General features: G+C 38.3%; 1 protein-coding gene across 3 annotated transcripts in view; it reads right to left on the reverse strand.

Moving 5' to 3' along the window:
- Positions 1–2854: 2854 nt before the first annotated feature.
- The window catches only part of NPY1R (neuropeptide Y receptor Y1), a 42567-nt gene continuing 23215 nt past the window's right edge, over positions 2855–22206 (reverse strand). Inside the window, exons 4-8 of one of the 3 annotated variants that reach the window (XM_064417541.1) lie at positions 18429–18532; positions 15860–16120; positions 15579–15754; positions 15355–15503; positions 4734–11774 (exon numbers count right to left, since the gene is read on the reverse strand). The gene's annotated coding sequence lies outside the window, so the exon portion shown is untranslated. Of the gene's footprint in view, positions 4099–4733; positions 11775–15354; positions 15755–15859; positions 16121–18428; positions 18533–22206 lie in introns of those variants that run through there. The other 2 variants (XM_064417542.1, XM_064417543.1) reach the window with 2 other exon arrangements.

Raw genomic sequence — 22206 nt, forward strand, 5'->3', positions numbered from 1 at the left:
GCCGTGGAGTGTGAGGGCATGGAGGGTCCGGGCACGGCACGGCACAGCTCGGGGTGGGGTGAACCCTGCACCCGGGTTTGGTGTCTGTGGGGCCTGCTTAAAACACACAGCTAAAGCTTATGTCTGCTCTTGCTGAGGACCTGCTGGGAGGGATTAGTTTTTCTGTTTTATAAATGTGTTGAAAACACACAGTCATGTAATTAAAACTAAAAATTCAAAAAAAATTAACAGCTGTATAACATCAAATTACTGTATTAATAGTAATTTGTTGTACTCTGACATAGTGACTCCATAATGGTAGTGACTGTATAATAATGCCAAGCTCACCAAAACATAAATGTCTCTTTGTGTTCTGCATTTGCCATTAATACTTACGGTTTTGGAGCTTGAGGTTTCCTGTGGTGTCTGTCTCACACAACTCGGTGGGGATGGGGAAGGACCCTTGGCATGCCAGGATGTGGCACACGCGGTGTCCCTGACCCTCAGGAGAGAACAGACTCGAGTCCCTCCTGAGCACTCTGTGTGCTTGGTGTCACACAGATAAAGCTTTTCCTCACAAGGGTAACAGCAGAAAAGCACCGTGTTTTCCCTTTAAAACAACTTATCCACTGGAAATGCCAGAAGATGTTCTAAAGACACAGCATCAGGAGGTCACTGTTAGCATGACAAAGTCCCTTTAACCCAGCCTCCAAAGTGTAGTTTTACAGCTGTGTTCCTGAGCCAACACCGTGTGTCCCTTTGCACATCACCCTGTCCCTTGGACAGGATTCCAAATGGTCTTCATTACCAGGCAACAGAGTACAGCATAGGCCTGAGGAGGATAACTGGATAAAAATAGATAAATACTTGAAAAAGTTGCATGTGATAATGCTGGAAGTGCCAGAGAGGACTGGGACTTGAATATCTGATGAGAACAGAGAATGTTTTCCACCTTCCCCTCCAGCTCTGAGAGAACTGTGTGCCCCACAGCTCAAACGGCACCCGAAACATTTTATTCCTGTCCAGCATGGCAAGGCTACATTGAGCCCACTGTCACAAGAGTGCTTCACTAGTGCCCCACACGTGCTGAAGGGAGCATCTGACGGCAGAAGATTCATTCTCTGGTTGTTCCTCTCTCCATTTTGGCACACCAGAAGCAACCAGTAGAATTTTATTTAGTAGGAAAGTCACACATGTCCAAATTCGTATATCATTTAATTCATCAGTACTTTTTTCAGTTGTCTACAATTACGTATAGGTCAAGCAGAACAGGTATGTTATGGGCATTTGACAGTTTTGCACTGTCATAAGCCAGGAGCCTGTATGGGCTGTGTAAACAGCAGCAGTGAACTCTCACTGCACAATTACTCAGAACACCTAGGGCAGGAATCATCTCCACCTTCAGTAACAGCATTGGGATCCTGAGCAGAGTGTGTGTGGGAAGCATGTTCTGAATATTACTGACCTGTACTGTGAGCTCTTTAACAAAAGAGATTTTTAGAAAATCATGCAATTAAATGTCAACAACAATTAGTTGTCAATTGCTTGGAGATTAAATATTGAACAATTATAAAAATGGTTTATATTGAATCTCATTTTAATCTCTGAGAAAGTGACAGAAATGAAATATGTATCCAATTAAACAATGTATAGATGCAGAATCCTGCTAAAATCTAATTCTGCAAAACCAGGTTTCATTTTAAAAGTAAGCAAGGACAGTTTATTATTAGTCTTGGATTTTTTTTTTTTTATTTTATTAATTTGTTTTGTCAGATCTATCTGAAATAGACTATAATACAAGATCTGTGATTTCATGTGAAAAAGTTGATCATTGTGACTGGGAAGGGAATCATTTCTCCAAAGCAGATAAAGCCCTTGCATCAGCCAAAAGCTTTCCTAATAAAAGGTAAAATAATTAACACCATAATATAGGATGGAATTAGTTGAATGAAAATTAATTTTATTTGCTAAACATACATTGCTTGTAAGTGTAAAAAGATATTCAGGTCTCTATGTTGCATTTATGTAAGTAAAATTCTTCAACTGTCTTCTGAACTATGTCTTTCCTGCTTTTTAAGGTATTTTAGTAAGTGTTTTATAGCTTTACTCTGGCACATAGATTGTGTTATGACAGTTTCCTCTGTGTTTGTGCAGAACTGGCAGCATCTTTCAAACAAGGAAGATACTTTATTTCATCTGAATGCTGCCGCTTAGCCCTTAACATATAAAACAGCGTTGCTCTTAGAACGAGGATGTTGGAAACCTTGATGCAGAGTAAACATCGTCATCCACTCAGCGAAGCCATGCAGTAAATAATCTGCAGCGTAACAGCATGAGCAAAGACATGTTCTAGGAAAGAAACATTTCAGAGATGAGCACTTGAATCACAGTAGTTCCAACGCATGTTTTCAAGGTCTGAGCAGTTAAGAAATGTCACTGCTGGGACTGGAATCTGACGTGATCTGTCAAGGCTGGGATAAAAGGTACTGCAAGCCCTGTTTTCTGCCTCCAGTCTTTCATGAAGCTCTCTGGAGGTGTTGTTTTCCTACATGTATTTCTTCATCCTTGCTGCTAAGACAGGTGTATGTAATTGTTCCCATTGCACTTTCAAAACTAAAGTGATGGCACTCAAACTACTATTACAACGTTTTATTGCATTTCTGTGGATGCAATAAAGGAGTGTTGAAAAAGAATGTTGAAAAAAATAGTGTCATCATGATATCTCTCCTGGACTTGAATGTAGAAAATAAGTTGGAGATTTCAGTGTGCTGCCTATTATTTCTTGGGAGGAAAAGGTACGAATAAGAAAGGAAGTCATGTTTCTTTATATATTTTAAATATAAAAACAAACACTATTCACTGTGATCTTTATAATTTATATACTTTATGCTTCCATATGCTAATGACTATACACAGTGATATCACTATATCACTGTACTGTAGGCAGTATAAGCAGCTGGTAAGCCAGTTGATGTAACATTTTTTGCTATCATTAAAGCTTTCAATGCTGTCTCTCATAGGGTCCCTCTGGACAAAATGTCCAGCACACACCTGGATAAACATGTTGTACAAAGGATGAGTGACTGGCTCATGAATTGGGTGCAAAGGTTCATAGTGAATGGGGTGACATCAGACCTGTCACTGAAGGGGATCTTCAGGGTTCCATTGTAGGGTCAGTGGTCTTCAGGGTCTGCATAGAAAACTTGGGGACAGGACTCTAAGGACTCTTAAATTTGCCCATGATACTAAAATTGGAGAAACCATTGACTCCCTCGAAGTCAGAAAGGTCCTGCAGAGATACAGACAAATTGCCCAGGCTGGGCAATCACCAATTGTATGAAGTTTAAGGAACACAAATTCTGGATTCTCCACCTGGGATAGGAAAACCCTATATGTATGTACAAACTGGGGAACAAGAGGCTGGACAGCAGCACCATGGAAAGGGGTCTGGATCGATGCCAAGTTGAACATGAGCTAGCAGTGCCCCGGCAGCCAGGAGGGCCAACCATGTCCTGGGGTGCATCAGGCACAGCATCACCAGCTGGGCAAGGGAGGGCATTGTCCCTCTCTGCTCTGAGCTGGGGTAGCCTCACCTCGAGTGCTGGGGGCAGTTTTGGGCACGACAATATAAGGATATAAAGCAACTGGAGAGTGTCCAAAGGAGGGCAGCGAAGATGGTGGAGAGTCTGGAGGTGAAGATGTGTGAGGAGCAGCTGAGGCCACTTGGTCTGTTCAGCCTGGAGGAGACTGAGGGGAGAACTCTTCATGGTCTACAGCTTCCTCACAAGCAGAAGGCAGAGGGGCAGGTACAGATCTCTTCTCTGTGGTGAGCAGTGACAGGACCCAAGGGAATGGTGTGAAGCCGTGTTCCTTAAACTTCAGGAGAGGTTTAGGTTGGATATTAGGAAGAGGTTCCTCTCCTTGAGGATGGTTGGGCACTGGAGCAGGCTCCCCAGGGAAGTGGTCACAGCACCAGCCTGGCAGAGTTTAAGAAGCGTTTAGACAATGGTCTCCAGCACATGTGTGACTCTTGGGGTGTCCTGTGCAGGGCCAGAAGTTGGATTCGATGATCCTTGTGGGTTCTTTCCAACTCAGGCTGTTTTGTGATTCATCACAATTCTAGAGTGGCATAGAGGAAGAAAGGGAGTTGTACCACAACAACAGAGAAACCATGACCTTAAATTAGCAACAGTTTTGAAGCTACTGCTCTGATCCCAGAGCCTTTTTTTTCACTCTTCGTCTGAACTATTAGAAGCTAAGGTATTCATGGTCAGGAACAGTGGCAGGGAAAAGAAATCAGATCAACAGAATTTTCTGTATCCCTACTGCTAGTCATATTTCATTCCACCCAGATGAATCAATATTGTAGCTTGCACAGCTGAGATATCTAGTACAGAAATGAGATTAAAATAGCTACAGTACAGAATGTTTTACTCATTTCAAAGCTTAAAATTATTGTACAGAGTTAAATTACACAAATTTCTTAGCTCTTTCTTCATATAAAGAGTTGGGCAGTTTACAACTAGATGAAAAGAAAAAATAGATTACCTTTTTCTAAGGATTTTTTTCCCAAAAGTACATTTTTAAATATGGAAAAAAAGTACAATTTTATTTACCATATTCTTATTTTTCCAAATATAGCCAGTAATCTTTCCATGACTGAGCTGCCCACAACCAATTTCAACAATAGCATTCCAAATCCCTTTGCAGAACAATGAACAAGTTCACCTCCAGTTATTCTAGGAGTTTGTACAGTTCGTTTATCAATGACATCTATTTATCATTGGAGTCTACTGCATTCTTTTTCTAGTTTATTTCACTCAATATTTTGAATTATTACCCATATAACCATAATTTGATTAGTTACAAAACCAACTGGATCCAAGCTGCATCTATAAATGTGATTTATTTTGGTATGTATAAATAGCTCAGAAATTTCAACTGTCTGCATAGTCAGCGTATTGGAGTTTGTAGGGACTCACATTTGGAGACAGTAACTCAAGTAAATTTGAGTGTGGCTTCCCTGTAATGACCTCTATGTAAGAAATAAAAGAAGTTTTAGTGAACAGGGTTTTTATCTGATTATCATGGTTCAGGCATGTCTTCCACAGCCCTGGGTGAAGTTTTTGTAGCTCTCAGATGATTTTACCAACTGTTCAGAGCCAGGAAGGCCTCTCTTTCTGTCCTGATATATACTCTCAACCAATCCATCTCATCTTGTCTGCACAGCCTAACATTCTTTCCATGCTTGCAATAATGTTTTGGGTAGACAGGCACTCATTAAAGTGTCAATATATGACAGGCATTAGGCATTAAATCAGTGAACAAATTCAAGATTGTAATTTTTAATCCACTTATGTCATAATTGTCACTTTATTCTGATGTTTTGCTGTAGATTTCTGCATACTTCACATCTCAGACTGTAATTCTTACATTGTATTTGGATAACTTCAATCCAGCATAAACTGGCACTGCCAGTAAAACAGGTGGTTTTACCTTTTCTCCAGTTCTCATTTTCTGAGTGTTTCATTATGCCAGCCTTTCTGTCCTTGCAGACATGAATAAAACTGAAAGTTTTACCTCCTCGTACTCATGAGGAAGAATTTGTTGGTTTGTGTTGGAATATTTTTTCCAAAAGATAAGTGTTAAGAAACAGGATATCAGAAGAAGTACAAAAAATTCTAAAAAGTCCCTTTGAAATAAAAAACTGGTTTGCGTGGAAAACCGTAAGCAGGCACTTCTTTGGAGTTTGAAGAAAGCAGTCTAGCATAGGGTAAGAAGATACAGGAGATCAGCAGGCGAGAAAGTTGCATATCTAGACTCGTTGAATGGCTTTTGGGAAATCATTATGTCCTCAAGAATTTTATGCATGCTCATTTGGCCTTCATAATTCATTTGATATTCAGGAAATTCCTTCCACAAAATACACCAGTTTAATCTTTCCATTGCCTTCAGAATGAACCACAGAGAATCAATTAGGTTTTTTGCTTAATTATAATTCTCTGTACTCCTAAAAATCAAATTAACAAAAAAGTTTCCAACACCTAAAACATACAAAAAATAAAAATACTTCAGGAAATGCAAGCATCTCTGCCTAGCAAAAATGGCTACTGAAAGCACATTGCCTTGGTGCTCCACTTTCGTTACTGATTCCTCACTGATAGGTAAGATGTGCGTGACACTGTCCCTTGTGAGAGCTGCTAGTCAGTTCCAAACCTCAAAAGTAAAACTGCGTCCTATGAGCTCAATATCTTCAGACAAAACGGAAAATCATGTAGATGGAATCTTCTCAAAACATCACCAATAAGGCACAAGCACAGTTGAGATCACTTACTCAGTGATTATTCTGAAAGTAGTCATCAGAAAAAGCAAGAACATTTCACATGATATACATAAGTTGTACGCAAAGTGCTGAAATGATCTAAAGAAAGTGGAAAGAGAAACTAAAATGTATATATTTTACACAGAGCTCTTTGCTTCTGCTTTTCCTCTTACATGCCAGTTTCCCACTCAGGGAAGTACTGTTTCATGCTGCTCCTCCATCTGGTCCAGGGGTTTTCCTTTCCCTTTCCTTTCCCTTCTTTTGTTTGACTTAATCCTTCTCTTTTGTAGTAATTTGTTGTTGTTGATAGGCTCTTTGAGAACCAAGGAACACAACAGTGGAAGAGATGTGGCTCATTATGTTCAGGACCCTGCAATCTCAGACAATCATGTGAATCATGGTTGGTCCAAAGGACTAGAAAAAGTCCACTCTCCACATCGCAAAATGGAACAATATTTCTTTTTGTTTGATGAACTGTACAATAAGATGAAAAGCAATGCTACTACAGTGCCTCAGAAAGAAAGTAAAACAGACCTCATGAAATGATCAAAACCTTTCTCCTGTCCACTGAGTGGCCATTTGTTACAGAAATTACCTCAGTTTTGGCCAGGCAACAGGAGAGGTACTGTGCAAATGGGATCAGCAGTGCCACTATTCAGTCCCCACTTATTTAAGTTGGTGAAAAGTAATCCATATTGTTATTATTATTTTCATCCTGAACCATGAGTCCAGAAACTCTGTGGGAGCTTCTGAATTCATATCTCTGGTCTATTTGCAGGTTAATTTTTTTAATGAATTTTGCATATGTAAAACAGCTGACATGTCTAATCTGCCTGTAATACTTTTTGGCTCAAATGAGGATGGACATATATGGACATGGACAAATGTTATATGAAAACTTTGTTTTATCTATTGTCACAAGAGATCTGGAAAGCAATAAGGAAAATGTGCTAACCTTTACACAAATAACAGTAGGAAACATATGGGTTACTGTGAATAATTGCAGATGAACACTGAAAGATTGAGTGCTTGGGTGATAGAAGGCATGAAAATTTCAGAAGCACAATTTATAAAATTAAACATATGAGACAAAACAATCCTAGCTTTACAGACACTAAAACAGATCCTTAGGTGTTCTTGAAAATCTTGAAAAATACCTTACAACTATAATAGGTTTATGAAACCAGTAGATGAGTGCTCTGCAAGAATAAAAGAAAAAAGGAAAAAGAGAAAGACAGAAGGAGAAAGAAAAAGAAAAAAATAAACAGAGAACACAACAAAAAATATTGGGCTGTAGAATAAATTAACTATGCTTCTGTATCTTGAATACCATATGCAATTCCTTATGTCAGAACGGGGAAAGTAGATCTGGAAGAAGTGTAGGAAAGATTCTGTACTAAACAGACAGCCTTCTTCAGTCTGCAAAAAGACAATCCAGATGTACTGTCTCAGAGATTTAGGAGGAATATGAATAAGTATAACGCTTGGCAATGACAAGAGGCTTAAATCATTAGAACACTAAAACATTCATGTGGCAGGTCAAAATAGAAAAAAAATAAAGATGGTCCTTCACACAACATAGAAGAGGGAGCTATGGAACTTCTGCCCACAGAATCTTTTTGATACTCCAAGTTTTTAATAATTATAAAGATAACATTTCTGCCTGCAGAAAATTCGTGGCCTGCAGATTGCTGCAGACTAAGAGCACCTATGGTAACTTTGTTAATTACACTTTTCTTTCAGATGAGCACTGTCATCTTTTGCTGCAGACAGGATACTCACCTAAACACATCTTTTGTCTAAACAGAGATGGTTTTGTGTCCTCTCAGAATAGTAGTTCCTGATTCTCCTGAGATATCCTGACATACAGGAGTCATGAAGCAATGGAGAGTGCACAGGAACTCTTAGTGATCTGCTTGAGTTCACTAAGTGACATACAGAAGGGATGCTCGGAGGTGTTGTACTCAGTCAGCTTATTAATATGTGCACAATTGTCTTGACATTGCCCAAGAGACAGACAATACATGTGGCTGCATGCTGTATCTACTCTTCTTTATGTGCAAAGTTTTCCTGAGACCTACAGGAATCTTATCCAACAATAAAAATAAATTAATCATTTTAAGAAATGGTTTACTTTTTCTAGTCAAAAGGCTAATTTCAATGACAGTATGAAACTTAAAACACTAAACATTTTTATTGAAAAAAGGAATATAGCAGTTGCATTCCCTGTTGCATTTCTATGATGATAATTAGTGGATGATTCTCACCAAAAAAAAAGTGTGCTACAAGATCATCCTGTACATTCAGATGGAATTTAAGTTTATTTCAGGAATTATTGTATGTCCTTTAATAATATTTTTTACTATTATTGCTTAGAATAAATTATCTCAAAGTTCCACTTCTCAGTTGGTATCTGAGGTAAACTTTCTGAATTTTGGAGGTATGCCATAGAAAAATTGATTTTCCTTTTAAAAAATGAATTCCGAGAAAACTGGAGTATTAGTTGCTTTATTGATTAAGCTAAGAAAAAAGGTCATGTGCTGCAAAAGTTGCAACTGAACAGATTTATCCTCATTCTCTATGCAATGAGTCTACAGCTGGAAGGTTAGGCCATCAATTTTTATTTCAGATTCTGTTTTCTATCAAGCTGCTTTGAGAATGTAGAGGTTTTAAGACTGTCTTCCACATGGATGTCAGTACTATCATTATCTTATTTTATGTATAAAACCTTCTGTAAGAGTCAGCATATTTCCATCAGAAAATTCTGGGAGAATGTGGAAAAGCAAGCAAAACTTCACTAGACATTCAGTCCCTCCCACTCAAAAGCAAAGTGTGCTGCTCCTATCCAAGATCATCCTTTGACAGATGTTAGAAACTAGACCACTTTGCCCTGTTTTCTTTGGGGGCAAGAAGAAAAAGAAGTGAGGAAAAAGGTAATCCAAAACTAGACTGCTATAAGAAAAAAAATAATTTGGAGTAAAGGAAGAAAATATTAGCAAAACATTAGAGAGACAGGACATATTATTTCAAACCCTGTGATTAACTCCTTGGTAAATAGTAAGAGTTGAATTGCATCAGGGAGAAAGACTTTCTTCAGCCTATGGCCAGAAAGTGATGCTCTAGAACTTTCAACAGTCATGGCTGTTTCTGATAGAAGACTGGATTTGCCTATTGGATAGCTCAATTGATATTAATATCACTTACATATCATGTGTATAGATTAAAAATATGCCATATTATATGAATACATAGTCATAAATATAATATCAATAAAGGAAATACATTCTACAGGTGCTCAGCTGTTTTCCAATCATCTGGATCTGCCTCTTTATTGCAAATTATTTAGCTCTTTATATTTGGTATATTCAGCCCAAAGCTGAATATACCAAATATATGGACATACAGAAAGGAAAGGCAGCTGTGTGTCCCTGCTCTTTAGGCTTCTTAGGTAACCATCCTCTTTGCTCAGTGTCAGAGTAGAGGAAGGAAATTAGTTCCATTTGAAAAGGAAGAGAAACTTCAGAATGTGAAGTTTATAAATGAAGCCATTTCTTCACTTCCTTCCTTGTATGTTCTACCTAAAATGATTGAGATAAAGGAAAGCATGAAATGGCAATTACTTCAATAGAGAAAACCATTGGACTTGGGATGCTAGAACATCAAACAGCAGAACAAGACAGTGCCCATGGTAACAAGGGGAAAATCTTGCTGCTGGTAAAGGCTGAAAGAGAAGCAGGAATTGTGAAAGAGGAGGGAATTTAGACTATGACATTATGGTGTATATCACAATGACACATGAAACCCCATGTTGTTGGTGAACAAACTAAGCTACCAAAAAAATTATTTAGGAAAAAATAACATACAACAGTGGAATTGATAAATATTAGAGTATTTAGGGAGGTAATGATCCAATAGGTAGAATATTTGTTAGTGGTTCACATAGGCATAGTAGTGACAATTTTTAAAAATCAAAGCTACCCACAAGACTGAGTAAATTTGAACTGAGAAGAAAAAGCATAAATTTTGCAACTAGACTACTTGAATGCTTATATATTTTCTATATTAATAAAATCCATTTTTATATTATATATATATATAATTCTATTTTAATATTACATATTATATATTTTTATTTTATCTTAGCATAAGACCATTTTAGCTTCTTAGCATAAGCATCTTATTTTACTCTTATACATAAACAAGAAAATCAAACACAAAGGTGCTTGTAAGGACAATTTCTAAACCAAAAGCCAAGCCTTTTCTTTGCTTTACTACTTTTACATTCATGTAATCTTCACTCAATCAAATCTTCCTTCTTTGTCATCTGTTATTACACAGCCTAGTAAAATTGCTCTGTGATTTGTCTTTGTTTGTATATTTGAATTATGTATTTAACAACCTATATTTCTGAGAGCTGGTATTCTTTGTGATGCTGACCAGGATCATTAACAATATTAACAAAATACCACATTGCAAAAGAGTTTGTTTAGATAATGCAGTGATTTCTCTGTTTGATATTCCTAGATGCTTCATAATTATAAGATAGGAATACCAAAAATAGAAATAGCTACGTGGTTCTGTTAGGCAGTTTTTGTTCTGCAAAAAGCACATTGTGATGTTAGTCATGAATCCAAAATAAAGAATACATCAAATAGATTTCAGTAGTATCAGTGAATTCAAAACTAGGAATTTGGCATTTCATCAAATTGCTGGTAACTCCAGATGGTACTGTCCTATCTGAAGCATGTTCAGAAGACGAGGCCACCAATTACAATTATTTGTTCTCATTAAAATATTTTCACAAAGTGCTTAATTTTGTGTTCTCCATTTAGTTTAAATATAACCTAGATAAATTTTTATTAGCTATTCACCTTTTGAAGACTTATTTATCTATTAATACACTTCAGATTTTTCTAATACTGTGTTTCCTGCTTGAGAGATACAAAAGCTTGCCTAGAAATCTTCTCAGTGTCCAACAAATCAAAATATATACTTCAGTCACATATTCACTGGCACTCAGCTGAAAATAAAGGCCAAGTAATAAGGAAGTTAGCAAGCAATTCTTAGTCCAGCATGGAGTTTTCAGTCAGCTGTGGACTGGAGATTCAGTTGTCTCCTGATCACTTATATGAACAGGAGATACAAATCCTTCTAGATTTTCTACACTGGAGTGGGGGAATTCATTGATCCTAATGGTTGATCTGATTTTCAACAGAAAACTCATACTTAGGCTAAACATAAATACTAGGAATTTCTACAGAAACAGATCAGTAAAATGTTATATTCACTGACATCTGTACCAGGTTTTTCTGTGTGTTACAGTAAGAAAACTCTCACCTTTTTTGTTTCTGTCTGTGTAAGTTCAACATTCCTCAATGCCATGGGACAGGAAATGGGTTAGACCAAGAACATTAATATCTACTTCTAGTATTTTATTCTGAGCCCTCGAAGAATGTGATCAGCTTCTTGACCCCTGCAAATAAGATTTTTTTATCTATTTGCCATCAGAAGTGTTAATATGCCTCAAAGGCTCAACCCCTTACCTCTTTTTTTATCTTTCAGGAGAGTGAGACTGAAATGGTTAATGTCTCAAACATTGTTAAAATCACAGAAGGGCTTTGCCCACTGCAGGAAACTGTGCAAAGCAAGAACTGCTCTTCTGTGACCAGCAAAGCCACCTCCCTCCCCCAGAATATGCTTCCTGATATGGGAACTTGAGATATTGTCCAATTATCTCAGGTCTATGGAGGAGTACATAAAGCTGGGGGAGAAGAGTGTAGCCATAAGGAAAGCCAGACCTTGCAGCTGTGCTGAAAATCATCTCTGGCTGAGTCCATCTGGGGCTGGCCACAGCCCAGAGACTCATTTGCTGAGGCTAGGTTTGCATGCTCTTCCCCCCAAGAAGAGGAGGAGGAGAGGTTTTGGGTGTGTGGCAGTGAAACCTCTGCATAAGACAGAGGGTGTGAACATCCATCACTGGAGGCTACAGGATAAGGAGCAGACCCTGCAGAGAATCCTCCCTTACACAACAAACTCACTAGGCTCACTTGTAAAACTCCCATCTCTGGAGGGTGGAATCTACGGAGGACAGTCTCAAAAGAGGCAGCCTTCATGTCTTACAAAGGGTCATAAGTTATCAAAGATCCCCCAAGTTCCCCTCAGACTAATTTCTGAGGCCTTCCAGAAGAGCACTGCATGTGATCCCAAAGTGCTGCAACAGATCCAGAGTCTGTTGCAAGAGACAGTGCAAAACTCCTCCTGCAGGGTTCCCACATATACCTGAGCCTACATTAATCCATTGAACTCTTGAGGGACCTCCCCCCCAAACCAAGAATACCAGAAGAGGAGGACTGACAGGACACCACTGGATCCACAGGGATGATGACTCTCTCACTCTCTTCTTCTCCATCCCTTTCTTTTTTCTATTTCTTTCTGTCTCTCTCTCTCTATCTCACATTTACTGTTGACTTTGGCATATGGAGTCATTTGCCCCGTAATTCTGGCAGAGGCATCCCTCTAACAATCATAATAATCAGATCATAACAAGCAGTTTACTATTTCATAATAGAAGATGGGGATTTTTGTTCTGGGATTTTGTAAATCTACAGGTTTGTTTTCCAGCAGAGTAATTTATGGATAAAGTTTCTTCAGTGGAACATTTTCCTCCAGCACTTCTCAGAATTTGCAACAGTTCTCCACATATAATTGACTTCAGGTCAGCCATGACCACTCCGTGGGTGAGCTGGCAATTTGGAACAACCATCCTGAGGCTTTTTTACAGAGGATGCTGACAAGTTTTAGAGTTAATCTTACTGGCCACTGTAGACTCTTGGCTGTATTTTATATTCCAGATATTCCAACATGCCTCTGAGGTAAAACAGGGCAGGGTGTGTGGAGGCATTCATTTTGCAGTGCCACAGACAGAATTACTTATTATTCTAGTATTCAAACTTCAGTAAGTCTGCAAGACCCATTTGTGTGAGTTTTCCAAGGAGGACAAATAAGGGATTTGGGTAAAATGTGTTGGATTGTAGGACAAAATGCTGAGTCACCTCAGAGGTGGAGAGCGCTCAGATTCCTTGGGAGCACTGAGATTCTTCAGGTGGGTGGGATGGGCTGCACTGTGTCTGGGGAGAGCAGGGGCTGTTCTATGGGAAACACTGAAGTGCTTAAGAAGGCCTGGGAGAGAGGTGTGAAACTCCAGTGAATAATTTAGGTGGGAAAGGCAAGCAGTGATGATAGAAGCCTTGAGTGAGGTCTGTCACAAGTTTTCTGCAGAAGGTGCAGTGCATGGAGGGGACATGACACAACCCAGCACAAAACGAGCTGGGTAGTGGAGATTTTTGGCAGGAAACACTGAGGTACATCAGGGCAACAGACCATTTTTTAGGAGAAAAACAGGTATCTCGGAGGGAACAGTGGAGGTTCTTGAGGGTAGAGGACACCCAGATATTTTAAGGGGACATAGGTAGGAAATGCTGAGATACCTCCAGAAGATAGTGAAATTTAGGAGTGTGCTAAGCATCCACAAATACCTGAAGAAACAGTGTAGGATTTGGTTAGAAGTGATAATATGACTCAGAAAGAATAATTAATGGCTTTGGCTAGTAAAAACAGTGGGGGGTAGAGGTGGAAAAGGACAGGGTTGCTAAACAGCAGGAGATTTGGGGAGGGGAAGACTAAGGGAAACTAGCTTTGACTTTGTGGAAAAGCAATGAACTATCTGAGATTACATATACAGTAGCATCCAGCAAGAAATCTGATTTGGGAAGCAGTAAACTAGCTCTAAAAAAAACCCCAAAAAACATAGACTAACACCTGAGATGTAGCTGAGTTCCCAAAATGGCTACTGTTGTAAGGAGAGTGAGAATTACTGGGAAATTGGAAGTGTTCTGGGAAAAAAAAAAACAACAAACCAGACTGAAAGGGCCTTCAAAAAGACTCATCCTCAGGGGTTCCACAGGGAAAGTTCACTACAAAAGGACCAGAGAAAGGTACAACTGAGAATGAGTTAGAGATTAGGTGGGAAAAGCTGAGATGACAATGAGCTAGAAAGCAGAGTGAGTTTTTCAATACAATAGTAAGTGAGAAAACAATCTTGTGCAACAATATCCTGAAGTAGAAGCAAAAAATGACTATTTTAGCAGGAAATACTTGAAAAGCCTCTTTGCTTTAGGAATTATTTTTGCTCTACATGAAATCTGCCATACAAGTCAATGGAGTGTCATGAATGCAGGTTTGGTGTAGGTTATAAAAAGAAAATTCAAGTCAGTCACACAGTCCTTGGAACTTGGATTTTTACCTTTTAAACTTTTTTTTTTAAACAGGAAAGGTTGTTGGATTAAGACATATAATGTATATGATAACTAAATAATCTATATCTTAATGGAACTATGAAAAAAAAAAAAAACAACCCAATTTACAATCCTTGAGTGGAGGAAAGAATTACATGGTACAACACCCTGAGAGCAAAGTTCTGCAGAGGGGTGCTTCTTCTGCCTGTCCCTGTTTACAGGACTTCCCCTATCATGCCCTAAAACACATGCCTGGAGTCTCAGCCAAGTTATGAGACTGCTAACCTGTGCTGTACCTCTTGCCCCAGCAGCAAGAGCCACTGCAAAGGAAGGAAGTACAGGAAGCAAGGGAGGAAAGGCACAGGCTGTGGAGAAGCAAAAAGAAGGAAGAATCACTGGGAAGACTGTGGGAAGAAAGTGAGGGAAGAAGGATGGATAACAGAGTGGGGAGGGGCAGAAGAGAGGTGCTCTGGGCATAGGGCTTTAATCCCATATGAGCATCCCCATGGAGGGGCCTGTTGGTCCTCTTTCTTTCTCAGACCTGGGTGATCTCCCTGTAAACAAGGTCAGGTTGGAGGTTCAGGAGCCATTTGCCACATTCCTCCTTTGGCTATGTGGAGAGAGTGATGGCTCTGTAAGGAGGGTGCGAGTCGCTCTCCTCTCACTTGAGGGGGAATCTGAGCTCACCCCAAGAGGAGGGCACTGTTCATCTGTCAGCTTTCTGCCAGCTGGTCCCATACCCAGTATAACAGGACTTACCCCAGCAGTGGTCTCTTGAGACAATATATTGAGAGCTCTGGCCTCCATCAGCCTGTCTGGGAGGCTTGGACCGATGTCTCTGGCTGCCCAGCTTGGTCTCTCTCTTCTGGAATTCACTTTCTTGTGAATGTAGTCTGCCTGTGGTGTGCCTGTGGTTTTTCTGATTTTTTAACAAAATCACTGGAGTATAGATTAATTTGACTTCCCAGGCCTGGAATACAAACCTCATGTATGCCTGCAAGTCAATCCTGCCTTCTGTCCAGTGCCAAGGAGCATTCAGACTTGTTCCTGCCCACTTGGTAGGAAGGCTGATAGTGCCAGCCTGGCTGTGTCTCCTTGTCAGAGTCCATTCAGCACAACAGAAATTGAAACTGAAATTCCTTGCTCGTATTTTCTTGTCCTTTCAGTATTGGAAGTTTAAAAAAACAGTAGATATTTCCCATTCAATACATGTACCAGAGATTACCATTAATGTTAAATAGAGGAAAATGGCCCATGTGCTTACCTTTTTCCAAGAAGAACATTCATTCCTCAGCAAATGGCAAAGCAATTTGCAACTCTCCTTTAACTTATGCCATCAAAACTGCACTTTACATTTGCATTTAATTTGTCCCCACTTTATCTTTTTTTGATTGCTCTAGGTTTTAGGTTTGTCTTCTCAGGATTCTTTTGGAAGTCACCATTTAGTAGTTTGTTTCGAGCACAGCTTTGAAATTTTTGTTGTTGTTGTTGTTGTTCAGGAATTTTCTGTCAGGGGAGTTTCTTTCTGTAAGAGTGGTGGTTTTTATCAGATTTTTTTAATAGCTCATCTTTTAGTTGCAGTATGGGAAATCTATAGTGTGAATGGGTAAAAGTCATACAGTTTTGTAGAGGACTGTTAAGAGCAGCATAGGGACAAAGCTAAGATGTATGGTGCAACCTGATATGGAAAGTTAATAGAGAGTGAATTTTGAAAGTCGCTGAGACAGTTAACATCTTACTGGCAACTTCAGCCCTTTTTCCTCTGCCTAGGTGGGGGGCTGAGAAGGGCCACATGTAACTGAAGTTACTACAGTGGACCTGAGCAAGATTCAATTTACATGAATTCATAAAGGTGCAACAATTGCAGAAAAATCCAGTTGTGAACTGTAACTTCTGTTTAAAAAAATGTAAATTCTCCCTTGACTAGAGCTCACTGGAATAAACATGCTACTTGTTTATTTCTCAAACTGTCAAAAGGTTTAATTTCACTAGAAGGCACTGTGAAATAGTGAATTAAATTATTTCAGTTTTATGTTATTTGAAACTAATCCAGATTCAGAGAGATTATTGTTTTTCAAGTTTTACAGGTGTGTTGCATTTTTTCTTGTATAACTACAGTGAAAATGGGATAAACACCTCATTTTTATGACCTGAGAAAATGTTATTGTAATCCCTTAAGTCCTAACTTACTTAATGTAACAGAAGCTTTAAATTCAGAAAGTTTCTTTCGTGATTTTGGACAAGTCCTCAAAAAATCAAATGTGTGTGTTTTTTCATTATTTTGATATTAAAATGTATTTAATAGGGAGAGAGGAAATTTAATAGGGAGTGGTTGGAAAGTGGTAGGAGGGAGGAAGTGCACAAGGGTGTTTGAAGCAGGTATGGTGAGCCTGCATGTAAAGCCTAATCTGAAATTGTAGCTGTAGATGCTTGTCCCCTAAGGTTTCCATTTTGCACTGGTTTAGCTGTGCATTTGCAAGGAGAGATCTATACAATGGCATAAAGCAATATGGAAAGTGGAGGGTGAGAGACACTTAAGAAAGATAGAGCTCTGCTCCTCTTTTTTGACTATGAAAAGGGAGTAATATCTTGGTTCCTATAATACAACAGAAACTTAGAATTCAGTCTTGTATGTCAGCTTGTATTCAATAAGTTAAGCCTCACCAGTTATGTGCTGTCACATCCTAGTTTTCCATTAGTGCAAGATAAAGTAGAGTTCTGTGAATTCCGAGATAATTCTGAGGTAATCACCCATTGCTGTTGGTACAATTTTGACATATCCCCTATCCTTCCTCTCACCCCTGGAAACAGCAAAACCTGATGGTTTCCGTGCAGTTGCCACAACATATGCCTGAGCCTTGCCCTTTGCCTCTCGTGAAATTTCGAGCACTCAAGGCTATAAACAGACCTTGCTGATGGAGCTGTGTCCTGAGAGGATCACGTTGTTCAAGATGAAAAATGTTTTTATAACATATTTAACACTGCACCGTGCACAGACAGTCTGTAGTCATTTCCTCATGGTCAATTCAGAGATAAGAAGAAATGAATGACATTTTAGATACCAGAGAAATTATTCTTGAGTAGAATGACTCGTGGAAAGCCCTTGAGAAATGGACTGATCTTTGGCCTTATGAAAGAGAATACTGGTTTTCTAATGAAACAAATGAGTAAATAAAGCCTTGAAAACATAAATATATGTATTATTAATTGATGACACTGATATTCATGTCAGCAGAAGACACTGGACATAAAACATTGCTAAATCACACACAGATATGGAGTCATACTTCAAACTTAGGTGAAGCCTGAAATTTATAGGAAGTATTATATCCAATAATATGATATTATATAGACTGATTGTAGTATCAGTTTGTGATATAGCCTACAGTATCATATTATAACCCGTAAATTAAATTGGATCTTAATGATAACATAACAGGAAATGTTGACTCAGCAGCTACTCCCAGAATGCTTTAATTAGTTCACTTTTCAGATTTTCAGGTTTCTTTTAAAATGGGGTTGAACTGGTGATACCTAGGTAGGCACTGCAGTGGACCTGCCCCCTCCTTTCATGACACGAAAATGTGCTGGGTTACCCAAATGGAAAATCTGCTGGCTCCTCCAGCAGTGTGTCAGAGAGAAGCACAGAGGACTTTTGTCTTTTCTGATATTCTGTCTGCCTTGTCTCCATTGTGGAGCTCAATCAGTCAGGAGTAAGGACAGGCTTGAAGTTTCTTCTCCCAGTGTTCCCCTCAAAATCAGGGCATACTTACTACCTCCTTTTACCTTTTTCTATCATCAAGAAGAGAAATGTGGTAGTTAAGTGAAAATACCTGCAAAAAGATGAAGACTGGTCCTCCTCATCTGCATGCTCCTTGAGGGAGGCTGTTGCCTCCACTAGTGTGGCAGGATTTGTATTATTCAGCTGGTCCTATTTCTGGTTAAAATACAAAATTCAGGTTAGCTAGCAGGATGCTACCAGAGATACTTGGAAAATACAAGTGACTGTGGAGTGCCATGGATGTCAGGATTTAACATTATGGGGCTCTTTTTTTACATAAGAAACACTGCATACACTTCAACTAAGGTAAAACCCATTTTAGAGAAATCTTTCATTGTATTTTAGCAACCATTTGGTATATGCAGTCATCCATTGTCCTTTTTTGTTTCTGTAGCCTTGGAAATACTTGAAGGCAGCATGTGATTTTCTCCTTACATATATTTTATAAACAATCAGTGTTAATTGCTTGCAATAAATGTAGTTGGGTAAAAGATTTTGAAGCTACATGAGATTGTGTCCAATGGTAATAACATGAACTGCCATAGAAAGCTGTGTTCCATTATGGCCTAAATTGAGAGAATACTCATCCAATATTTTACTTCTTTATAAGGGCTATAAAATTAATACCAGAACTGTGTGAACCAATTTTTTTTCAGATTATTAAATACTGAGCTAAAACTGAATTTTTAAAAAATATAGACATATTGGAACGTCTGCAGAAACCACTGTTTCCCATTAATCAATAATCAGAGAAGAAGCCAAACCTTAAAATATATGTTCCTAGTTTTGAGATTTCCACATGAAAAAAACATGTGTTTTGTCTTATCCCATTTCTCACAGTATCAGTGAACCTTCCTATCAGTACTGCAGGAGTCTTTATGACAAAAAATTATTTACACACAGCTTGGACAAAAAAAACCCCATACCTACATGTGATCCAATTAGCCTTTGAATAGAAATTATCATCACTATAAAGCTAGGTTAGAAAGACAAAATGGGCGATTTGTTACACAAATAAAATTGTTCTACATATTATTTAATTGCTCTTTTTCATAATCAACAATGGAAAGTTTGCAGTGTGTCATAAAATTTAACACAAACTGCCTTTATCATTAACACTTCAGGCTGAGGTATGCTCATATTACTGCTATCATTAAATGCCTGTCATTCAGTTTCTGAGTTCAAATCATGGCATTTGCTCCTGCAAATAAGTACAAAACAAGGAAACCCATTATACATTTCCAATAGGTGCATGCTGAAATACCAGTATGTTGTTTGGCCAGCAGCATTCCTTTCTGAAAGCAAAGGTAGACAAAAGCTGTTCTCCCTCAAAAGTTAGGTCTTCTCATTCTTGACGGGATCTGTTTCCATCAGTTTTTCCTGCAGTGTCCACATAAAGCTATTAGAAGCCCGTGCACGGATCAGCCAGCAGCACTTCACAAGCAGCACTGAGCTGTGCGTCTCATCAACAGCATCCCGTGGAGATCTTGGTGCAACTTGAACGTGGCAGTCATCAAACTTGAAAAACATTTTGAAGGACTAGTGGAGAGAAACATTCCCCTTCTCCGACAGACATAAGCTGCATAACTTTTCAGAATATTTTTTCTTATTCAGATGATATACCTAATTTAAAGTGGTATCGATTAATTAAGCAGGACTTGAAGCCTATTGACTATCTTCGAATAGAAAGGAGTAAGGCTTGTTAATTTCTAGGCTTGAGGAACTTGCAAGACAGACACAAGGGTATTTTTTAATTGCTGAAGATGACTGCTGCACTGCAGATGCTGTAAGGACTAGCATGACATATTGTAAGGACAAGCAAGACTTGAAACATTAGCATTCACAGAGGATCTCCTTGACAGGATTCAGTATTGCCAAGATGTAAGATCTCAAAGCCTGGGAGAGACTCCCCAGAGAGATGTTTGGAGAAAATACTCTACATGCAACATTTCTGCTTTGTTTAGAGAAAAAGCATTGCATTGTTTGACACTTGTGATTTATATGACCACAATCCCATGGACACATGATCAGCTCTTGTAGAGGCATCCTTGCTGTAAAGTTATGAACATACATGAAAAAAAAACCAAAAAACCCAAGCCAAGCAAGCAAGCAAGCAAACCAACCAACCTCCTCCCAACCTAAATAAACCCTCCCCAGCCAGGATCTATCAATACCTGTCAGTCATTTAAAGTAATACAAAGAATAATGCTTCCAAATGTTACACTGACACCCAACTTGGAAAAAAAATCTACAACATGAAAACAGGCAGAAAGTGTAAAGAGGAACTTTTCTGCATGATAAATTATGTTACTTGCTACAAGCTGTGTCTGTAACCCTCATTTTGTAACCCTCAAAGTTCTTATTGCACATTTTCTATCAATAAAAGTATAATTTATTATTCTATTGTATATGCATTGCTTTTCTACTGCACTTTATACCATAATGATAAGAACCACAGATGGGACTTTCTAGGGGCACGTGATGACAGATATCAGTTTCAATAGGCAACAATCAGTTCCAGATCTGGAACTTAGACCTTGGCAGAAACACAGATGGAGATATCAATCTCTATTGTAGGACTAAAGAACAGAAAGAAATGAGACAACTGCAGCTCAGAAAGTTCTTCTCTGTATGGAGATTATTATTTCTGTGGTACTTTGGCCATTTACACTTGCCTAGACTATTCCAGATGACTTCAGAGAAATTTTCTCTGACCAGGTCTAAAAGGTGAATTCCCTTTAATTAAATTACTGCAGAGTAAGGCATATGATTCCACAGTCTTGAAAAATTCTCATTTGCTGTAGCCACACATCAGAACACCAACAACTTTTAGGGATGACAGATACTTAAAAACGCTCATAGAAATAAAATCAGCAATCAGTACAGTCCAGTTAACAGTTCTGTACAGATATACATTGCACATAATATTAAAAGCTTTTCTGCTTTCTACCACTTGAAAGTGTACACCATCCTGTGTTAAAATCATTTTGCAAAACTCATGTCAAACCAGACTTCCACGAACTATGAGTCAAACTCTATGACTTCCACAAACTTATTTAAAAGCAACAGCTTGCTCTCAGAGATTAAAAAAAAATTGGATGCTTTTATATTCTTCTGTCTATGTGCAGCTTGCATCAGAGAAGTGTGGATTTAGCAAGCATGGAAGAATGAGAAATAATCTGGTATTTATTTGTATTTTTTATCAATTTTGTGTGATTAAAATAACATAAAACTAAACTAAATTAATGGTCTGCTTCAATTCCTATCTGGGCATTGTTAATCAAAGTACTCAGGGACATATTTTTTACATGAAATATGATTTCTTTGTGCAACTTAGGTCCCTGAAAATTAATTTATTTCACTCTCAATTTTTTCCTCAATAATCAGTACATGAGACATATCAATATCAAAATACTGATTTTAGACCCTTTTAAGAAAAGAATTACCTACTTGTAGAAAAGTCTTGACACAAAATAGTCAGAAATAAGAGGAGATTTGCATATGCTGTGTTTTTAATAGAGTTACAGTCCCCCGAGCTTTCTTTGAAAAAGAAGTTGAGTGAAGAAGGCAGAAGTTTGTAGAATAAGGAAATTCAAGTAAAATTTTAGAATAATTAAAGATTACTTAAATTTTTTTCCAAAGAAAAAATATATTCTTCTAATCTAGTATAATTATTTAAGAAGGTGAAAGTAGGAACAAAATGAGAATAGTTATTAAAATTATTTTTACTATTAAGTAATTTCTTCTTGCAAAGTATGGTCTCCAAAGTTATTCCCTGACCTTTCCCGATCTGAAATAAATATCTGAAATATTGTGGCAATACTTGTCTC

This window comes from Passer domesticus, chromosome 4, assembly GCF_036417665.1.
Source record: "Passer domesticus isolate bPasDom1 chromosome 4, bPasDom1.hap1, whole genome shotgun sequence".
NCBI classification, from domain to species: Eukaryota; Metazoa; Chordata; class Aves; order Passeriformes; family Passeridae; genus Passer; species Passer domesticus.